The sequence below is a fragment of the Antechinus flavipes genome, chromosome 2 (assembly GCF_016432865.1).
Source record: "Antechinus flavipes isolate AdamAnt ecotype Samford, QLD, Australia chromosome 2, AdamAnt_v2, whole genome shotgun sequence".
NCBI classification, from domain to species: Eukaryota; Metazoa; Chordata; class Mammalia; order Dasyuromorphia; family Dasyuridae; genus Antechinus; species Antechinus flavipes.
This window is the reverse complement of record NC_067399.1, coordinates 615,587,452-615,607,443: the sequence shown is the minus strand read 5'-3', so window position 1 is coordinate 615,607,443 and position 19,992 is coordinate 615,587,452. Positions and strand designations below refer to the sequence as shown.

At 33.4% G+C, this 19,992-nt stretch overlaps 1 protein-coding gene across 1 annotated transcript in view; it reads left to right on the top strand.

Annotated features, from left to right (window-relative positions):
- The first annotated feature begins 11,024 nt into the window (after positions 1-11,024).
- Positions 11,025-19,992, top strand: part of HPSE2 (heparanase 2 (inactive)) — a 298,488-nt gene continuing 289,520 nt past the window's right edge. The window contains exon 1 of the mRNA XM_051981834.1: positions 11,025-11,192. The gene's annotated coding sequence lies outside the window, so the exon portion shown is untranslated. The remainder of the gene's footprint in view (positions 11,193-19,992) is intronic.

Here is a 19,992-nt window from a genome sequence, read left to right as displayed (position 1 = left end):
AAGTACAGAACTCAAGAGAAATCTAAAAATGTAAAGATTAATCTTGGGAACTATATTTCGACTATATAGATGTATAAAGAATACATGTATACCTTGTTCTAGAAACTAGATGTGGAAAGAACATTGAACCAGAAAAAGGGTAAAGTGGGGGTACTACATCTCATGAAGAGGCAAAGGAAACCTATTATATCTGAGAGAAAGAAAGGAGGGGGATGAATATAGTGGGTATCTTACTGCCTTCAGAATTGGCTTTAAGAGAAAAATTTTAGACATATTTAATTTATGGTGAAACTTCTCCCACCTCATTGAGAAGTGAGAAGGGAAAAGTGAAAAGAGAAGGAATAAGCTAAGCAGAAGGGAATACGGAAACAGGGAGGGAATACGGAAACGGGGAGGGTAAGACAGGGGGAGGAAATCTAAGGTGGGGGGCGGGGGAGAGATACTAAAAAGGGAGGGGTGTGAGAAGCAAGTGGTGCTGACAAGCTTAATACTGGGAAGGGGGGTAAGGGGGAAAGAAGGGAGAAAAGCATAAACCGGGGTTAACAAGATGGCAAATAATACAGAATTGGTCATTTTAACCATAAATGTGAACGGGGTAAACTCCCCCATAAAGAGGAAGCGGTTAGCAGAATGGACTAAAAGCCAGAATCCTACAATATGTTGTTTACAGGAAACACACCTGAAGTGGGGAGATACATGCAGGTTAAAGGTAAAAGGTTGGGGCAAAATCTACTATGCTTCGGTGAAGTCAAAAAAGCAAGAGTAGCCATCCTGATCTCAGATCAAGCTAAAGCAAAAATTGATCTAATTAAAAGAGTTAAGGAAGGGCACTATATCTTGCTAAAGGGTAGCATGGATAATGAAGCAATATCACTATTAAACATATATGCGCCAAGTAGTGTAGCATCTAATTTCTTAAAAGAAAGATTAAGAGAGCTGCAAGAAGAAATAGACAGCAAAACTATAATAGTGGGAGATCTCAACCTTGCACTCTCAGAATTAGATAAATCAAACCACAAAATAAATAAGAAAGAAGTCAAAGAGGTAAATAGAATACTAGAAAAGTTAGATATGATAGATCTCTGGAGAAAATGTAATGGAGACAGAAAGGAGTACACTTTCTTTTCAGCAGTTCATGGAACCTATACAAAAATTGACCATATATTAGGACATAAAAACCTCAAATTCAAATGCAGTAAGGCAGAAATAGTAAATGCATCCTTTTCAGACCACGATGCAATGAAAATTACATTCAACAAAAAAGAAATGCCAGCTCTCATTTATAAAAACTTTTAAGGATACTTACCATAACATAACTTTTATACAGATGTTTCACATAACTTCACATGTGCCTTCTCTTTTTTCCCCTTGAGGCAATTGGGATTAAATGACTTGTCCAGGGTCACACAGCTAGGAAGTGTTAAGTGTCTGAGGCCAGATTTGAACTCAAGTCCTCCTGACTTCAGGGCTGGTGCTCTATCCACTGCACCACCCAGCTGCCCCCTCTTTCTTACTTTTTTAATTGTTTTTTTTATTTTTAAAGCTTTTTATTTTCAAAACATATGCACGATAATTTGACAACACTGACTCTTGCATAGTCTTGTGTTTCAGATTCCCCCCTTCCTCCCACCTCTTCCCTAGATGGCAAGCAATCTAATATATGTTATACATGTTAAAATATACATTAAATCCAATATGTGTAAATATATTTATATAGTTCTCTTGCTGAACAAGAAAAATCAGATCAAAAAGGAAAGTAAATGAGCAAGAAAACAGAATGCAAGCAAACAACAATGAAAAAAGTGAGAATATTATGTTGTGTATATTATGTTCAGTTCCCACAGTCCTCTCTGGGTGTAGAGGGTTTTCTTTGTCACAAGATCCACATGTGCCTTTTCAATGGGGGTGAGAGGTAGGGAGAGAGGAAGGGAGAAAATCTGGAACTCAAAGTTTTAAAAACAAATGTAAAAATAGTTTTACAGGTAACTGAGAAAAATAAAATATTAAATTAAAAAATAAAAAAAAATCATTCAATAAAAATAAAAAGTTATTACTTGCCTTATAATAACTTTATGAAATAGGGCAAATATTATTATGCCAGTTTTATATTTGGAAAAAACTATGGCTCAGAATGAAGGTGATCCCCTACTTTCTCAAAGCTTATAACTGTCAGAATTAAGATCAATTTCCTGTCTTCTGACTTAGTCCAGTGCTATCTTTATGCTACCAGCCTGGGAAAACAGCATATGGTTTTATCTTGAGGAATAAAATGGGAAAAGGCAAAACAGCTTTTATAGGAACTTTCCCTTTCTAACAGAGCACCCTTGAATATATTCTGTGAAGCTGATATTTTTCATCTTACCCGCTGATGATATGATTATAGGATTATCTTTCCTCTAAAAATCATACTATATCTTACTCATTGATTATTTTCTTCATTTATGCAACATGTTTACTGAACCTGTGAGAGCTAAAAATTTCCCCCCCCTTTAACAGCAGCTGTTCTTAGACAGTTCTATATTGTAAATGTCATAGCCCATTCTAGGCAGATATTGCTGGGATTAGATAAAAAATACTGGAGTTGAGGAAGGGCACTTTCCACAAGGGGAAAGATGGAGTGGAATGTGACATGAATAAACTATGCTAATTGAATGTAAATCAAAAATCCAGTTATAGTTTGTACAAGAAGGTCTTCAAAATAATGAAATTCATGGAGTAAGATGAATTAGCCAAGATTCAGAAATAAAGATTCAGGCTAAAGCAATGGATAGCATAGAAGTTGAAATACACAGAATAGTGCAGATTGGTAGCACAGTGAAGAAAGTTTTAGTCCTGGAAGCAGGAAGACTCATTTTCTGAGTTCAAATCTGGCCTCAGACACATACTAGTTGTGTGACCCTGGAGCAAATCACTTAACCCAGTTTGCCTCAGTTTCCTCATCTGTAAAATGGGCTGTAGAAAGAAAGGGCAAACCTCTTGAATATCTTTGCAAAGAAAACCTTAGGTGGAGTCTTGAAGAGTTGGGAATGACTGAGAAATAATTGAAAAATAAAAATACATAGAATACCAGGAATCAGACTGTTGCTCTGGCACCATCTGTCTTACCAAAGTTTAAATCTTTTAGTGAAAACAGCTCAAATTCCCTATCCTTTCATTCCCCCTCATCATCATCATCATCAACAACAATAACATCACCAATAATTACAAGCACTTATTAAGTACCTATTATATGTCAGATCCTGCACTAAATATTAAAATATGAGAAAGGCAAAAAAAAAAAGCCTTTGCCATCAAGGACCTCAGAGTACTATTAGGAGACATCATGTAAACAACTGTGTACAAACAAGAAATCTACAAGATACATAAGGAAAATGGGAGTAAGCTCAGAGGGAAGGCACCTGAAAAAGGTCGTGTATAGAAGGTATTTAAGCTGAATCTTGAAGGAAACTGAGAAAGCTTGTTGATGAAGATGAAGGAGGGAGAACATTCCAGGCATGGGGGACAGATAGTAGAAAGATTTACTTCCTTAGCTGCACCTCTTGGTCTGTGAGCTGCTACACTGAAGTCTTCAATATGACTTCAGGACAAGGGTGATCCATCCAATATATATCATTCATTCATTCATTTATAGATGCATAGCATCTCAGACATGAAAGGAATTTCAAAGTCATTTCCTCCAACCCACACCTGAACAGGATTGCTTATTAATTCAATATCTGTCTGAAAACTTATGATGATTAGGAACTCATTTCCTACCTACTGCACTTTTGGAAGTCTGTCATTTCCAGAAAGTGGTTTTTATATCAAACGAAAATCAGTCTCACTACCACTTTCCCATATTACTTTTAGTTCTGCCCTGTCTGACCAAGTAAAACAAATCTAATCCCTCTTCTAAATACTTTAAATACTTGAAGATAGCTCTTATCCCCATTTCCCCTCTCCCAACCTCCCAGTCATCTTCACTTTAGGCAAATATCTTCTGTTCTATCAGCCCATCCTTATATGGCATGGTTGTGCATCCCTCTGCTGTTCTAGTCATCCTCCTTTGAATATGCTCCAGCTTTTCTGTATCTTCCCAGACCTAAATATAATGCCCCATATGTAGTCTGAGTCAAGGAGAACTGACACTTTTCCATACTAGTAATTTAGCATAAGATTTATTTTTTATTATGGTTTTTTATTTACAAAACATATGCATGGGTAATTTTTTTTAACAGTGACCATTACAAAACCTTCTGTTCCAAATTTTGCCCTTCTTCTCCCCACCCCTTCCCCTAGATGGCAGGTAATCCAATACATGTTAAATATGTTAAATTATATGTTAAATCCAATATATGTATGCATATTTTGTAATGTAATGTAAACAGAAAGAGTGAAAATGCTGTGTTGTGGTCCATATAATCCTCTCTCTGGGTGTAGCTGATTTTCTTCATCACTGTACAATTGGAACTGGTTTGAATCATCTCATTATTGAAGAGAGCCAGGTCTATCAGAATTGATCATCATATAGTCTTCTTGTTACCATGTATGATGATCTTCTGGTTCTGCTCATTTCACTTAGCATCAGTTCATGTAAGTCTCTCCAAGCCTTTCTAAAATCATCTTGCTGATCACTTCTTACAGAACAATAATAGTCCATAACCTTCATATACCATAATTTATTCAGCCATTCTCCAACTGGGACATCTACTCAGTTTCTAGTTTCTGGCCACTATAAAGAGGACTGCCACAAACATTTTTGCACATACAGGTCCCTTCTCCTTCTTTAAGATCTCTTTGGGGATACAAACCCAGTAGAAACACTGCTAGGTCAAAGGGTATGCACAGTTTGATAACTTTTTGAGTTTAGTTCCAAATTGCTCTCCAGAATGGTTGGGATTCATCTAAGACTTATTTTAATTATTTTGATTGATTATTGACCTCTATTGAGTTTGGGTCCACTAAGACCCTTAGTTGTTTTCTGTGTATAACAAACTGTTATCAAACTGTGATAACAAACTGTTATCAAATCACACCTACCCCCATTCTGTACTCACGGAGTTGATTTGGGGTGTCTGTGTGTGAGCAATTGAGGTTAAGTGACTTTCTAATGTCTGAAAACCAAATTTGAACTTAAGTCCTCCTGATTCTAGGGCCAATATTCTATCTACTGTACCTCCTAACCACCCCTGTGAGTTGATTTTTTGGACCTAAGTATAGGACTTTATATCCATTTCTGTTAAATTTAACTTATTAGATTTATTAAGATCCAGATTATTAAGCATTCAACTGTCATCTAACACAAGGTCAGCACACTCCAGTCTGCTGCTTGTTTTTATACAATATGAGAATGATTTTTATATTTGAAAATAGCATAAAATCTTATTTCCAAATGTAAAAAACATTCTTAGCTGTCTGTTCCATACAAAAACATGCACTGGGAAGATCTGGCTTGCAGGTAGATTGCCAGGTTGCCTTTTGTGATCTAATATATTCACTATGCTTGCCAGCTTTTTGTCATCCATAAATTCATTAAGCATCAGTCTATTGCTTAAATATAAATCTTTGATTTTTATGCTTAAAAGAACTTAAGGAAAGATCACTGGAACATTATACTAGAGACCTCCCTCATTTGACAATTATCCATTAATCACCACCCACTGATTATTTCAACTCTTATGGCCTCTATGTAATAATACTATTGTCTCATTCATATCTCTCTGACTTGTTGCCAAGGATAGCTTGAGAGACTTTGTAAAATGCTTGGCTGAAATTCAAAAATACAGTGTCTATGGCATTACCCTGTTCTATCAATAGATAGGCCTGTCAGAAAAGGAAATGGAAGCTAGTCTAGCTTAGCCCATTCTTGATGAGCTCATGCTGGCTCATAGTGCTCACCATTTGCCTTTCTAAATATTTCTACATCATCTTATTAATAATATGTTCTCACCTATCTATAAGAATATGAAAAAAAGTTCTAACACTATTGATTAGAGAAATGCAAATTAAAACAGTTCTGAAGTACTACTGTATACCCATTAGATTTGCTAATAGGAGAGAAAAAAGAAAATGTTAAAATGAATGTGAGAAAAATGAGACATTGGTGCATTGCTGGTGGAGTTATAAACTGATCTAACCATTCTGGAGAGCAATTTGGAACTATGCCCAAAGGACTATAAAACCAATAACCCAGCAATACCACTGCTAGGTCTGCATCCCAAAAGAAAGAAAAAAACAAAAAGGAAAATGACCTATTTATAAAATAGATAGATAGATAGATAGATAGATAGATAGATAGATAGATAGATAAATAGAAGCTCTTTTCTGGGGGGCATAGTTTTGGAAATTAAGTGAATGACTATCAATTGGAAGTAGTTGAATAAATTGTGGTATGTGATTATGATGGAATACTATTGTGCTATAAGAAAGATCAGAATGTTTCCAGAAAAACCTGGAAAGAATCACATGAGCTGATGCAAAATGAAATGTACTATGTACAAAGTAATAGCAATACAAGCTGATCAGTATGAATGACATAACTATTTTTAGCAACACAATGATCCAAAACAACTCTAAAGGAGTTATGAAAAATTCTATCCATCCTCAGAGAAAAAGCTAATGGTGTCTGAATGCAGATTGAAGTATACTTTTTATTTTTCCTGAGGGTTTTTTTGGGGGATCTAATGTTTTCTTTTACAACATGACTATTATGGAAATGTTTTTCATGATTTCACATGTATAACTAAAAATAGAATTTCCTGCATTCTCAATGGGGGAGTGTGGAGAGGGAGAAATGAAGAAAATCAGGAACTCAAAGTTTTAAAAACAAATATTAAAAATTGTTTTTACATGTAACTGGAGAAAAATAAAAAACAAAAAAATTCAGGAAAAAAGCTTTCTAAAACTTAAAAAAATATTAAAAATTTGTCAGTGGCTGAAACCAATGCCACTGAGATATAGACAAAAAGAATGATCTCCTTCCCTCCCAGTTAAAGGACACGTCTCTAGTTCACCAGAGTATTTCAGAGATCACTAACAGGTATTGAATAACGCCATCAACAAATTATTATTCTTTCTAGGCTCAGGAGTAGAATTGGCCAAGTGACTTGAACTTCATCATTCAACTCATCATCAAAGTTACCAATGTTCTCAAATTTAAGGATTCCTTCTTCAGTCTCTATCCTTCTTGACCTCCTTGTATCTTTTGACATGGGACCTATCTCTCCTCCTGGTAATTCTCTCATGGAGAACTGCTTTCTCTTGTCTGGCTGTTCTTCCTCACCCTTTGTTTTTTAGATTGTAACACATGTCTGCTTACCGAGACTCTTTTACTTTTTACCTTAAAAGGCTGTTGTTTAAAAAAAAATGAATTCTTATCCCAAAAGTTAGAATCTTTGGGTTTGTCAAACACTAGATTGCTATATTTGACTATTCTGTCTTGTGAACCTAACCTTTTCCACTGATCAACTAATCTATTTCTTAGCCAATACCAAATGGTTTTGGTGACTGCTGCTTTATAATATAATTTTAGATCAGGTACAGCTAGGCCACCTTCATTTGATTTTTTTTCATTAATTCCCTTGAGATTCTCGACTTTTTATTGTTCCATATGAATTTTGTTGTTATTTTTTCTAAATCATTAAAATATTTTCTTGGAAGTCTGATTGGTATAGCACTAAATAAATAGATTAGTTTAGGGAGTATTGTCATCTTTATTATATTTGCTCGGCCTATCCAAGAGCACTTAATATTTTTTCCAATTATTTAAGTCTGACTTTATTTGTGTGGAAACTTTTTTGTAATTTTGCTCAAATAATTCCTGACTTTCCTTTGGTAGATAGATTCCCAAATATTTTATGCTATCAACAGTTATTTTGAATGGAATTTCTCTTTGTATCTCTTGCTCTTGGATTTTATTGGTGGTGTATAAAAATGCTGAGGATTTATAGGGATTTATTTTGTATCCTGCTACTTTGCTAAAATTATGAATTATTTCTAATAGCTTTTTAGTAGAATCTCTGGGGTTCTCTAGGTATACCATCATATCATCTGCAAAGAGTGATAGTTGGTTTCCTCATTGCCTACTCTAATTCCTTTAATCTCTTTCTCAACTCTTATTGCAGAGGCTAGTGTTTCTAATACAATATTGAATAATAATGGTGATAGTGGGCAACTTTGCTTCACTCCAGATCTTACTGGGAAAGGTTCCAGTTTTTCCCCATTGCATATGATGCTTACTGAAGGTTTTAAATATATGCTCCTGACTATTTTAAGGAAAAGTCCTTTTATTCCTATGCTCTCAAATGTTTTTATTAGGAATGGCTGTTGGATTTTATCAAATGCTTTTTCTGCATCTATTGAGATGATCATATGGTTTTTGTTTGGTTGGTTATTGATATAGTCAATTATGTTAATAGTTTTCCTAATATTGAACCAGCCCTGCATTCCTGGTATAAATCCTACTTGGTCATAGTGTATTATCCTGGGGATGATTTTCTGTAATCTTTTTGCTAATATTTTATTTAAGATTTTAGCATCAATATTCATTAGGGAGATTGGTCTATAATTTTCTTTCTCTGTTTTCAGCCTACCTGGTTTAGGTATCAGTACCATGTCTGTGTCATAAAAGGAGTTTGGTAGGACTCCTTCAATCTCTACTTTTTCAAATAGTTTATTTAGCATTGGAGTTAATTGATCTTTAAATGTTTGATAGAATTCAGATGTAAATCCATCTGGTCCTGGGATTTTTTTCTTAGGGAGTTGATTGATAGTTTGTTCTATTTCTTTTTCTGAGATGGGAGTGTTTAGGATATTTACTTCTTCCTCTGTTAGTTTAGGCAAGCTATATTTTTGGAGGTATTCTTCTATTTCATTTAAGTTGTCGAATTTATTGGCGTAAAGTTGGGCAAAGTAACTCCTAATTATTGCTCTAATTTCCTCTTCGTTAGTGGCGAGTTCTCCCTTTTCATTTTTAAGACTAACAATTTGATTTTCCTCTTTCCTTTTTTAAATCAGATTTACTAAGGGTTTGTCTATTTTGTTGGTTTTTTCATAGAACCAACTCTTAGTTTTATTAATTAATTCAATAGTTTTTTTACTTTCAATTTTATTGATGTCTCCTTTTATTTTTAGAATTTCAAGTTTAGTGTTTGACTGGGGGTTTTTAATTTGTTCCTTTTCTAGCATTTTTAGTTGCAAGCCCAATTCATTGACCTTCTCTTTCTCTATTTTATACAAATAGGCCTCTAGAGATATGAGATTTCCCCTTATTACCGCTTTGGCTGCATCCCATACATTTTGGTATGATGTCTCATTATTATCGTTTTCTTGGATGAAGTTATTAATTATGTCTATAATTTGCTGTTTCACCCAATCATTCTTTAGTATGAGATTATTTAGTTTCCAATTATTTTTTGGTCTACTTTCCCGTGGATTTTTATTGAATGTAATTTTCAATGCATCGTGGTCTGAAAAGGATGCATTCACTATTTCTGCCTTACTGCATTTGAGTTTGAGGTTTTTATGTCCTAATATATGGTCAATTTTTGTATAAGTTCCATGAACTGCTGAAAAGAAAGTGTATTCCTTTCTGTCCCCATTACATTTTCTCCAGAGATCTATCATATCTAATTTTTCTAGTATTCTATTTGTCTCTTTGACGTCTTTCTTATTTATTTTGTGGTTTGACTTATCTAATTCTGAGAGTGCAAGGTTGAGATCTCCCACTATTATAGTTTTACTGTCTATTTCTTCTTGCAGCTCTCTTAATTTCTCTTTTAAGAATTTAGATGCTACACCACTTGATGCATATATGTTTAATGTAGATACTACTTCATTATTCATTCTACCCTTTAGCAAGATATAGTGCCCTTCCTTATCTCTTTTGATTAGATCAATTTTTGCTTTAGCTTGATCTGAGATCAGGATGGCTACCCCCGCTTTTTTGACTTCACCTGAAGCATAGTAGATTTTGCTCCATCCTTTTACCTTTAACCTGCATGTATCTCCCCGCTTCAGGTGTGTTTCCTGTAAACAACATATTGTAGGATTCTGGCTTTTAATCCATTCTGCTAACCGCTTCCTCTTTATGGAGGAGTTTACCCTGTTCACATTTATGGTTAAAATGACCATTTCTGTATTACTTGCCATCTTGTTAACCCCGGTTTATGCTTTTCTCCCTTCTTACCCCCTTACCCTCCTACATGGATAATTTTCAACATTCACTTTTATAAAATCTACATGTAATTATTTTCATGTTGTCTTCACTTATTGAATTGTGAGTTCCTTGAAAATAGAGAATGTCTTTATGTTTTCTTTGTATGCCCAGAATTTCACCAGCAGCTTGATATATAACAGATGCTTAATAAATGTTCGTTGCCTGATTGTCATAGCCATGACTTGAATCCAGGCCTTCTTGATTCTGAGACCAGTTCTCTATTACTATGCTACATTGTTCCTCTGTATTTTGGTAGTCTTAACAAGGAAGAAAAGAAGAAGGAGGGGAGGGAGGAAAGAAGGGAAGTAGGAAGGAAGGAAGGGAAGTAGGGAGGAAAAAAGAAAGGAAGGGAAGGAGGGAGGGAGGGAAGAAGCAAGGAAAGGAGAGAAGAAGAGAGGAAGGGAGGAAAGAAGGAAGGAAGGAAGGAAGGAAGGAAGGAAGGAAGGAAGGAAGGAAGGAGGGAGGGAGGGAGGGAGGCAGGAAGTTAAACACTCAGAATATGATCCCACCACTAAGCACTGGAGATAAAAATACAAGCAAAAAGAACAATTTATTCTCTGCCAGGCATTATGCTAAGTACTTTATCTCATTTGATCCTCTCAACAACCCTGGGAGGTAGTTATTATCATTCCCATTTTATATTTGGGGAAATGACATGAACCAGGCTCATACAGCTAGTTTCTAAGACCAGTTTTGAAGTCAGATTGTGAGCTCTATATACTGTGCCACTAATTCTCAATTGAATCCACTCCCTTCTTTAAAGTTTTGATCTCATATGGAATTTTTGTTTGAGAATTACAAGCCTTCCTTTGCTTCTTCCCAGCCAGGTCTCTAGACAAACTCTATAACTTTGCTGATTGCTCTGGGCTGCACCTGATCTTCGCATTGAATGCACTGCGACGAAATCCTAACAATTCCTGGAATAGCTCAAGCGCTCTGGGTCTGGTTAAATACAGTGCCAGCAAGAAGTACAACATCTCTTGGGAACTGGGGAATGGTGAGTAAAGACATTGTCTTCTCTGCACTGACAAGCTTGAGAAGAAAAAGTGAGACCTTCTGGGTCCTTCTTATCAGATCATCTCCTGGCCAGCAGTCAAGAAAAAATACAGATGCTTGGTCTTTAAGGGGAACTCCCCAGCCTAAGATCCAAATGGCTTATTTAGCTCAACTCACCCTTGTGGAGTTACAAATCCTTTTATATTTGAATCTTCTCATTTGAGTTTTCCCACTAACTAGTACTATAATTTTTCCTTCCTTCCTTCCTTCCTTCCTTCCTTCCTTCCTTCCTTCCTTCCTTCCTTCCTTCCTTCCTTCCTTCCTTCCTTCCTTCCTTCCCCTCTTTTGTCGAGACAGTTGGGGTTAAGTGACCTGCCCAGTGTCACATATTGTGTCTGAGATCAGATTTAAACTCAGGTTCCCCTGTCTTCAGGGCTGGTGCTCTATGCACTGCACCATCTAGGTGTCCCTGATTGTTCCCATTTGAGGAAGGCAAGAAAACTGAGACTCTAAGAGAGGTTAAATCACTTTTATATTTGAGTCTTTTCTTATGAGTTTCTATTAGCCAGCAACTGTGATAGTTCCCATTTGACAGGCAAGGAAACTGAGATTGTAAGAGATTACATGCCCCTTGACACCGCTGGTGAATGACAGAATCCACTTCCAACTTTTGGCCCCAAATCTAATTTTTTTTCATTAAAAATAATTATACATTTTTTTCAATTAATAATCATTTATTTTCTCTTCCTGTCACTTCCCCCTTACACTAGGGGAAGCAGAAAAAAAAAACTGTATAACAAATATGTAATCAAGAAAAAACAAATTCCCACATTAGCCATGTCCAGAAATGTGTATCTCATTCAGCATCTTGGGCTCATCACTTCTCTATCATGAGGTGAGCCTTTTCACTACACTAGATTGCTTCTATGAAATGTAATCCATTGGGGAGCAAACTGCTCATTTGGGTGAATGCCTGGATTTTTCAGGCTCATCTTTTTGTTTGCTTAACTTTATGGGACTCTGAAAATGGCTGGCCAGGGATTTCAAAGCAGATCACTACGACTGCTTTTGGGGGGTTTGTTTTGTTACTGCTGTTACACCTACAGCAACCTGATTCAGAGCATGAGAATAAAACCACACGTGAACTTGACTGTTTCTCTTTTAACCAGGATACAGTCCATCTGTAACAGCCAGGATCGTATTTTCCCTCTGGTAATTAAACTTTTTTTAAAATGTGAAACCTTCTTTTAGAAATTCTGGGATTCATTCCTATTACAGAATCAATGCTAATTATGATTTCATTTTGAGTAATAGCCATCTGAACTGAAAACATGCCAGCATCCTCATGATTGCCTTTGTAATTTAATGCACTGCTCTTCGTTGATACTAATGCTGAAGAAATACAGGATACCTTTGTCATGCCTGGATTCTTATCTCCCCTGGAGTAGGGGAATCTCTGAATCCAAAGATAAGACATTTACTAATTCCTCCTCCTTTCCCCGATTCTTTTCTAGTGGAAGAAAGCTATGAGAATCTAGACCTAATCTCTTGATGCCTCAGTTTCCTCTCTTTAGTTGACATGTATTTTTTCTTCTAAAATATTCTTATTTCTCTACTTTCTCTTTACCCCATCATTCTCCACCTCCCAGTTTCAGTATTGATGGCCCCTGAGGCTATCCATGTGTTTTGGGATTGGGATTGATTTACGGAGTTAGGAAATTTACTTATTGAACCCTCTCACATCCCTACTTTTAACTCCAATTACCCTGAACACAGTTCCCTACCTTCATCTAATCTCATGATAATATCTGATGAAAAAGATGATAATCTCTACTTTTGCTTTCCCCCACCCCCCCAAAAAAAGCCACACAATTAACCTATACTACCTCACTCCACACCCCGCTATGAATGGAATTCTCATTCACTGAGATTTAAGGAGACTGATATCCTTAACTTAAGAATATATATTAACTCCAAAAAGAAACTAGAAAACTACAAGTAAGAGAAACTCTTTTGAAGATTATATAAAAATGTTTAGGAAATCTTATCAAGTTTGCACATTTCTAAAAGGCAAGGTAATAATGGATTTCTTATATTTTAAAAGAAGGAGAAGAAACAATTATCCTTTTGTTGAAGTCTATCATCTCTAGAAGTTAATGAAGAAAGATAGGAAAAAATATTTCTAGAGAAGGAAAGGAGAAAAGCAGAGAAGTTTTCAGCAGTATCAGCATTGCTGAGATGAAGAAAGTCAGGGGAGTAAGAATCTCATGAACCTTGTTCTATCTGAACCAAATCATATTTTTACAAATAAACATCATATGAATATAAATTCAGTAAAGTGAGGAGAGCATTTGCCTGATTCAAGAAAGAAAAAGACAAGGATTTGAGAGAAGGTAGAATTAGGAAGAAGATTCCATTCAAGCAAAACAAACTAGCCCCAGAGAGTAGTTATATATATATATATATATATATATATATATATATATATGAATAAAAGAAAGGATATATATAGTGTATATATATATGTATATATATATGTATATATATATATATATATATATATATATAAAAGAAAGGATTCAAGACCATTCATTTGGGTATGACCTGGGAGAAGAAGGAAAGGAAAGAAATTGTTGACACCTGTTGCTTAATTCATTAGCTTTTTACATTTTTTTTTCTTATGGAACTGGTGGAGGAGTAGATAGGAGAAACATAATTAGAGGATATAAAAAGAAATACAAATTTAACACTCATAAACATGAACGAGAATTGGATAAATGGACAAATCCATAAATTGAAAGAGATTCTCAAAGGGGAAGAATAGAAAGTAATTTGTTGATTATAAGAAACACACTTAAAATATAAAGTTATACTGATGTTAAGATTAGATTAGGCAGATTAGAGTTTATTAGGCTTCACCTGAATCCCCAAAAGTGAAAATAATAATAGTGATTTTAGACAAGATAGTAACAAAACAAATATGGTTAAAAGAAATCTTCAGGAAAACTATATCATGGTTAAAAGTACCAAAGATAATGAATCAGTAAAAATATTAAATACAGACTAGTATTATATTTAATAATATCATATTATTATATCAATGTTAATATATCAAATAACATATTTGACAAATGAGGTCAAATGAACAAATAAGGTATTTTATTACTTAAGAAAAAAATTAAACTTATTAAAAGAAGATCTAATTACTAAAACATTAATTCTTCAGTGTATTTCTTCGGATTAGAACAAATCAAACACAAAGAAAAATAACAGAAAATAAGGATTTGAAGAAAATATTTGAACAGGACATGATACACCTTTGACAATTATTGAATGGTTAATTTTGAGAAATAACTATTTTTTACCTTCATATGGTAATGTTAGAAAAATTGATCATGTGCAAAGGATATAAATAACTCCTAAATTCTGAGAAATAGCAAACATAGTTTATAGATATAGCCTACAAGCACATTAAATATTTAATGTATGCCAGGCACTATATAAATATTAAGGATAAAAGAAAGAAAAAGATAAGATGCTCACATTTTAATAAGAGAGACAATATATAAATAACTTTACATACAAGATATATTTGGTTCAAATGAAAAGTAATAGCAGAGGGAAAGTATTAGCAGTTGGGGATGACAGGAATAAAATAAAAATCAAATACAAATACAATGTAAACAATAAGTAAAATGTGAATCAAGAATTCATATTTGAATGGGGATGAAATAATATCATCCTTAAAAATAAGTGGGTCAAAAGTTTATCATAAAATAATAAATATATTAAATAATATTCTTACAAGGAGATTCTATTTAAAATGTGATTGATATAACTAAAACAAATCTGTAGGCAAACTTGTATATTCCTAAACAGATATTTCAAATTAAAAGAGATAGCCATTGACTTGAATAAACAGTTAAAGAAACTAGAAAATCATAAGTTAACAATCCCCAAATATATCAGGAATAGAAATTCTGAAACTCAGAGAAGAGTTAAAGAAAAACTGAAAAACCAAATAAACCTTTTTATAATAATCAATAAAAGTGAATTTTTACAAAAGAACAATTTAGTGTACAATTCATTTCTATTTAATTTTTTAAAGGAGAGTAGTATAAAACCATAGTACCAAAGTCAAAATTGTGGATGGAGAATTCACAGGAAATAGAGAAGGCATAAAATAATTATCAAAAATCACTATTCCTGATTATATACCAATAATGCTAAAAATACAAATCAAATGGAAGAATATTTTAAAAATACAAAATACCCAGATTAATAAAATTTGGAACTTATAAATACAAATTGAAATAATAGAGAAGCTATTCATTGTTCATAGTTGGTCAATGCCAATATAATCTAAATGATAGTGCCTAAATTAAATTAATACTTTAACATATCCATGAAAAATCATCAGATGGATATTTCATAAAGGTAGACAAAATAGCATCTCAGTTCACTTGGGAGTACAAAAATATGAAGAATTTCAAAGGAAATAATAAAAAAGTAGGAATGATGGAGCAGATGTTAAACTATTTACAAAGCATTAATTATTTAGAACTAGTTCACAAAAGGCAGCATGATGTGGTAGCTGATCTTGGAAAAAGACCTGTGTTTAAATTCTGTTCTGTCAACATATTAACTATATGATCCTGGACAAGTCATTTATCTGCTCAGTAAAACCAGACAACTTTCTAAGACTACAAATTGCAAAGCAGATGCCATTTGCTATTGGTAGAGAATTCCTTGCTTACTAGAACTTTCTTATGTCAATAAAATCATAGATCCTATCCAAGAAAAGGAGAGGAGAGAGGATTAGAACATACTAGACAAGCAAACAAACTAAATGAATATAATAATGTGATAAATTCAAAATCACAAGTTATTAGGTAAATTAAACAATTTTTAGGAAAACTAGAAAATAGGCAGAAAATAGATGAGGATGAACATGTTACATAATATACTGAAATAAACTCCTCCTGTATCAACAGTTAGAATATGACAGAAAGTATATCTTTCAGATATTTATGAAGGGTATACATAACTAAACAAGGGATAGAGAAGATCACAACAAACAAAATGGACAATTTTCATTATACTAAATTTTAAAAATTTTGCATGAGTAAAATGAATGCAGCTAAAGTACAAAAGATATGAAACTACAGAGTTAAAAATTGTTTCTATTAAATATGTCTGATCTAAAATATAGAGGGAAGGGACACTAAAAGCTTTTCTCAACAAATAAACAAAAAGAGAGGCAGTTCCTACCCTCAAGGAGCCCATATTCTGAGGGAAAACAGCATATAACAGGAATGTAATAAGCATGGTAAGAAGGTGCTCTCAACATGTCTTGTTAACAACTTTTCCTAAACTCAATGTAAAATAAAATGCATAGGACTCAAAACTCTAGTCAAGTAGAATAATTGATATAATATTTACAAAATGAAAGGATATCCCTGTTAGTAATTAAAATAATTTTAGGGAATATTTTCTCAAGGAAAGAAGTTTGTTTGGATAAGATATCTCCCCTGATAGAATATAAACTCCTCAAGCAGGAATTATTTCCTTTTTTGTCTTTATAAGCATAGTACCAAATACAAAGTAGGTGCTTAGTACTCTTTCTAAAAATAATTTTATTTGACTTTTTTAATGGTACAAAACCTTTTTCTTTCTATAAAATATTCTGTTATTCATCTTACTTAAACATGATTAAATACCCCCTAAAATTCTTAATTTAAAAATAATTAGGTTTTATGTAGTGCAAGTTTTTGAGGTTGCAAAACACTTTCTATTCTTTATCTCATTTACTTCTAGATTTGTCACAGTGATATGCTGATTCTAAGATCTGAGTCTAAGTTCATGGTTTTTTTTTAATATTTGATTTTTAATAACTTTTATAAATGAGGAAAAATACATTATTAATATACATTGTTCCAAATAGGAGAAATAAATTGTTCAATGCACTTCTAAACCATGATGCTCATTTTTCAATCCTATCCAGGAATTATGAAAAGGTTTAATAAACAGTTCTTTATTGATTTTTATTTGATGCATGGAAACCAATTTTTTCAGTAGATTAAGGATAAATAACTAAATTGTATGCAAGAGAGAATACACAGTGAAATCTTCATGCTTTTACTGAGCTCTTTTCAATATTCAAATACACAGCCAATGAGGACATATGGCAAGAAAGTTTTGGGAATCTTTGAAAATAAGTAGACAAATGGCAGGTAAATTACAATGTAAAAATTCAAAGTAGAGAACTTATCAAAAATAACCCAAATACAAGTCAAGGATGACTTTTTTATTTTTTAAAACTTTTTTATTGACAGTACATATGCATGGGTAATTTTTTACAACATTATCCCTTGCACTCACTTCTGTTCCGACTTTTCCCTTCCCTCCCTCCATCCCCTCCCCTGGATGGCAGGCAGTCTTATATATGTTAAATATGTTATAGTATATATTAGATACAATATATGTGTGCAGAACCTACAAGTTCTCTTGTACAGGAAGAATTGGATTCAGAAGGTAAAAATAACCCGGGAAGAAAAAAAGAATGCAAACAACAAACAGTTCATACTCATTTCCCAGTGTTCCTTCTCTGGGTGTAGTTGATTCTGTCCATCACTGATCAATTGGAACTGAGTTAGATCTTCTCTTTGTTGAAGATAAGGGATGAGAACTTCTAAGACATGAGCTATATGTGACCCTGAAGGCATTGGAGTGAAGACATGAGCAGCTGAGAATTCTCCAAATCAAAAAAGGCAGCGGAAACAAAACTCAAAACATTATATTGTTTTCAAAGGTTGTATGACCCCAAGAAAGTCACTTAACATCTGTTTATTTCACTTTCCTCATCTATAAAATGGGAGTCATAGCACTTGCCTCTCAGACTTATAGTGATCAAATGAGATAAGCATTATCTTAAAACAGTGAATATATATTAGCTATTATTGTTGTTGCTCTTATTATTACAAAACAATACTATATAAAGAAGGGAGATTTGCATTTTAAAGTCAAGGGACCTGAGGATTGAATCCTATCTTATGCATTTAATAACTGTGTGATCACAAGTGAGTCAATTAATCATTCAGTAATCTTTGAAAACCATAATTTCTGGATATCTTGCTGATTTGCAATAGTAGAAATGATTTTCACACATTCCAAATGATTGCCATCACTTCCATCCGTTATAAAACAGGGATAATAACATGTCCTATCTATTACAGAGAGAATACAGATCTTTACAAAATTCCATATAAATTTGATCTGTTACTAATGCAAAATTAAGTAAGTAGGAAAACATTACAGATCATATGTATGAACAGAATAAGGGAGCATGGCATAAATAAAAGGGTCCTGGACTTGTCTTCAAGAAAAACAGGTTCACATCTTACTTCATCTACTTACTTTCTCTGGTAGGAGAGAAATCACTTAAACTTTAAGAGTTTTAGGCAATTCTTTAAAACTTGTACGTATTTTATAGATATATAAACTTTATTTTTCTTGAGGATTTTTAGAGGGACATGTATGTTTTCTTTTGCAACATGAGTTTTATGGAAATGTTTAAAAATTAAAGAAATTTTAAAATCTTGTAAGCCAAGTTATAGATAATTGAGGTCTTCACTGGTGATCGACTTCCCATATTGCCAAAACCACAAGTCTTTAGTATATTAGTGTAAAATGCTTTACAAATATTCTTTGATTTGGATAAAAAAGGTATTTATAGCAGCTCTTTTTGTTGGCAAAAAAATTAGAAACTGAAAGGATGCCCACAATTGGGAAATGGATGAACAAATTGTGGAATATAAATGGAGTTGAATACTATTGTGCTATAAAAAATGATGAGGGACATGGATTCAGAAAAACCTGGCAAGTCTTATGTGAACTAAAGCAAAGTTAAGTGAGCAGGATCAGGAGATCATTGTACATAGTATCAGCAATGTTGTAGAATGATCAACTTTAATAGACTCGGGTCTTCTCAATAATAGAATGTTTTTAGATAATTCCAAAGAGCTATGGAGTCTGAATGAAGAGCAAAAGCATACTATTTTCACTTTTTTATTTTTTCTTTCTCATGGTTTGTCCCTTTTATTCTGATTCTTTTTTCACAACATGATTAAGTGGAAATATGTTTAATATAACTGTACATATATAACATATAGATTGCTTGCCATCCTGGGCAGGGAAGAAGAGAAGGAGGGAAGGAAAAAAAATTGGAACTCAAAATCTTATAAAAGTGAAAGCTGAAAACTATCTTTACATATAAGTGGTAATATTATTAAGTGAGAAAAAAACAAATATCATCTCATTTGACCCTCCCAACAACTAAAACTTTAACCACAGAAAATAAAGACCTTGAAGATAGAATATTTCATTTCTGTCTTTGTTACCTTGGGACAGTATAGTCACTACTACATAGTAAACTTTTATAAATGTAGAGTGATTGATTGGGTACTGATGTTATTCAAAGAAAACATAACATCAGAAAACTTGGAATCCACTTTGGGGAATGATGAATAAAATATACCCCTACAACTACTGTAAAAATTAGAATGTGTCCACATGATATTTTATGAGATGTAATGCTAGGGCAGTTTAAAAGAGAATTCAAAATCATGAAGCATTTCCAAACAATCCTCTATCTGTGGAAAGATGGGAAAACAAAACTTGACAAGGCTTAGTGAAGAATAAATAAAATGATCAAGATGATGAAAAGATCATCTTGAAAATGCAAAGTAAGAAGCTGAGTACATATAAATGCAATCTATTCCTTAAATCTGTAAGCAATGAGT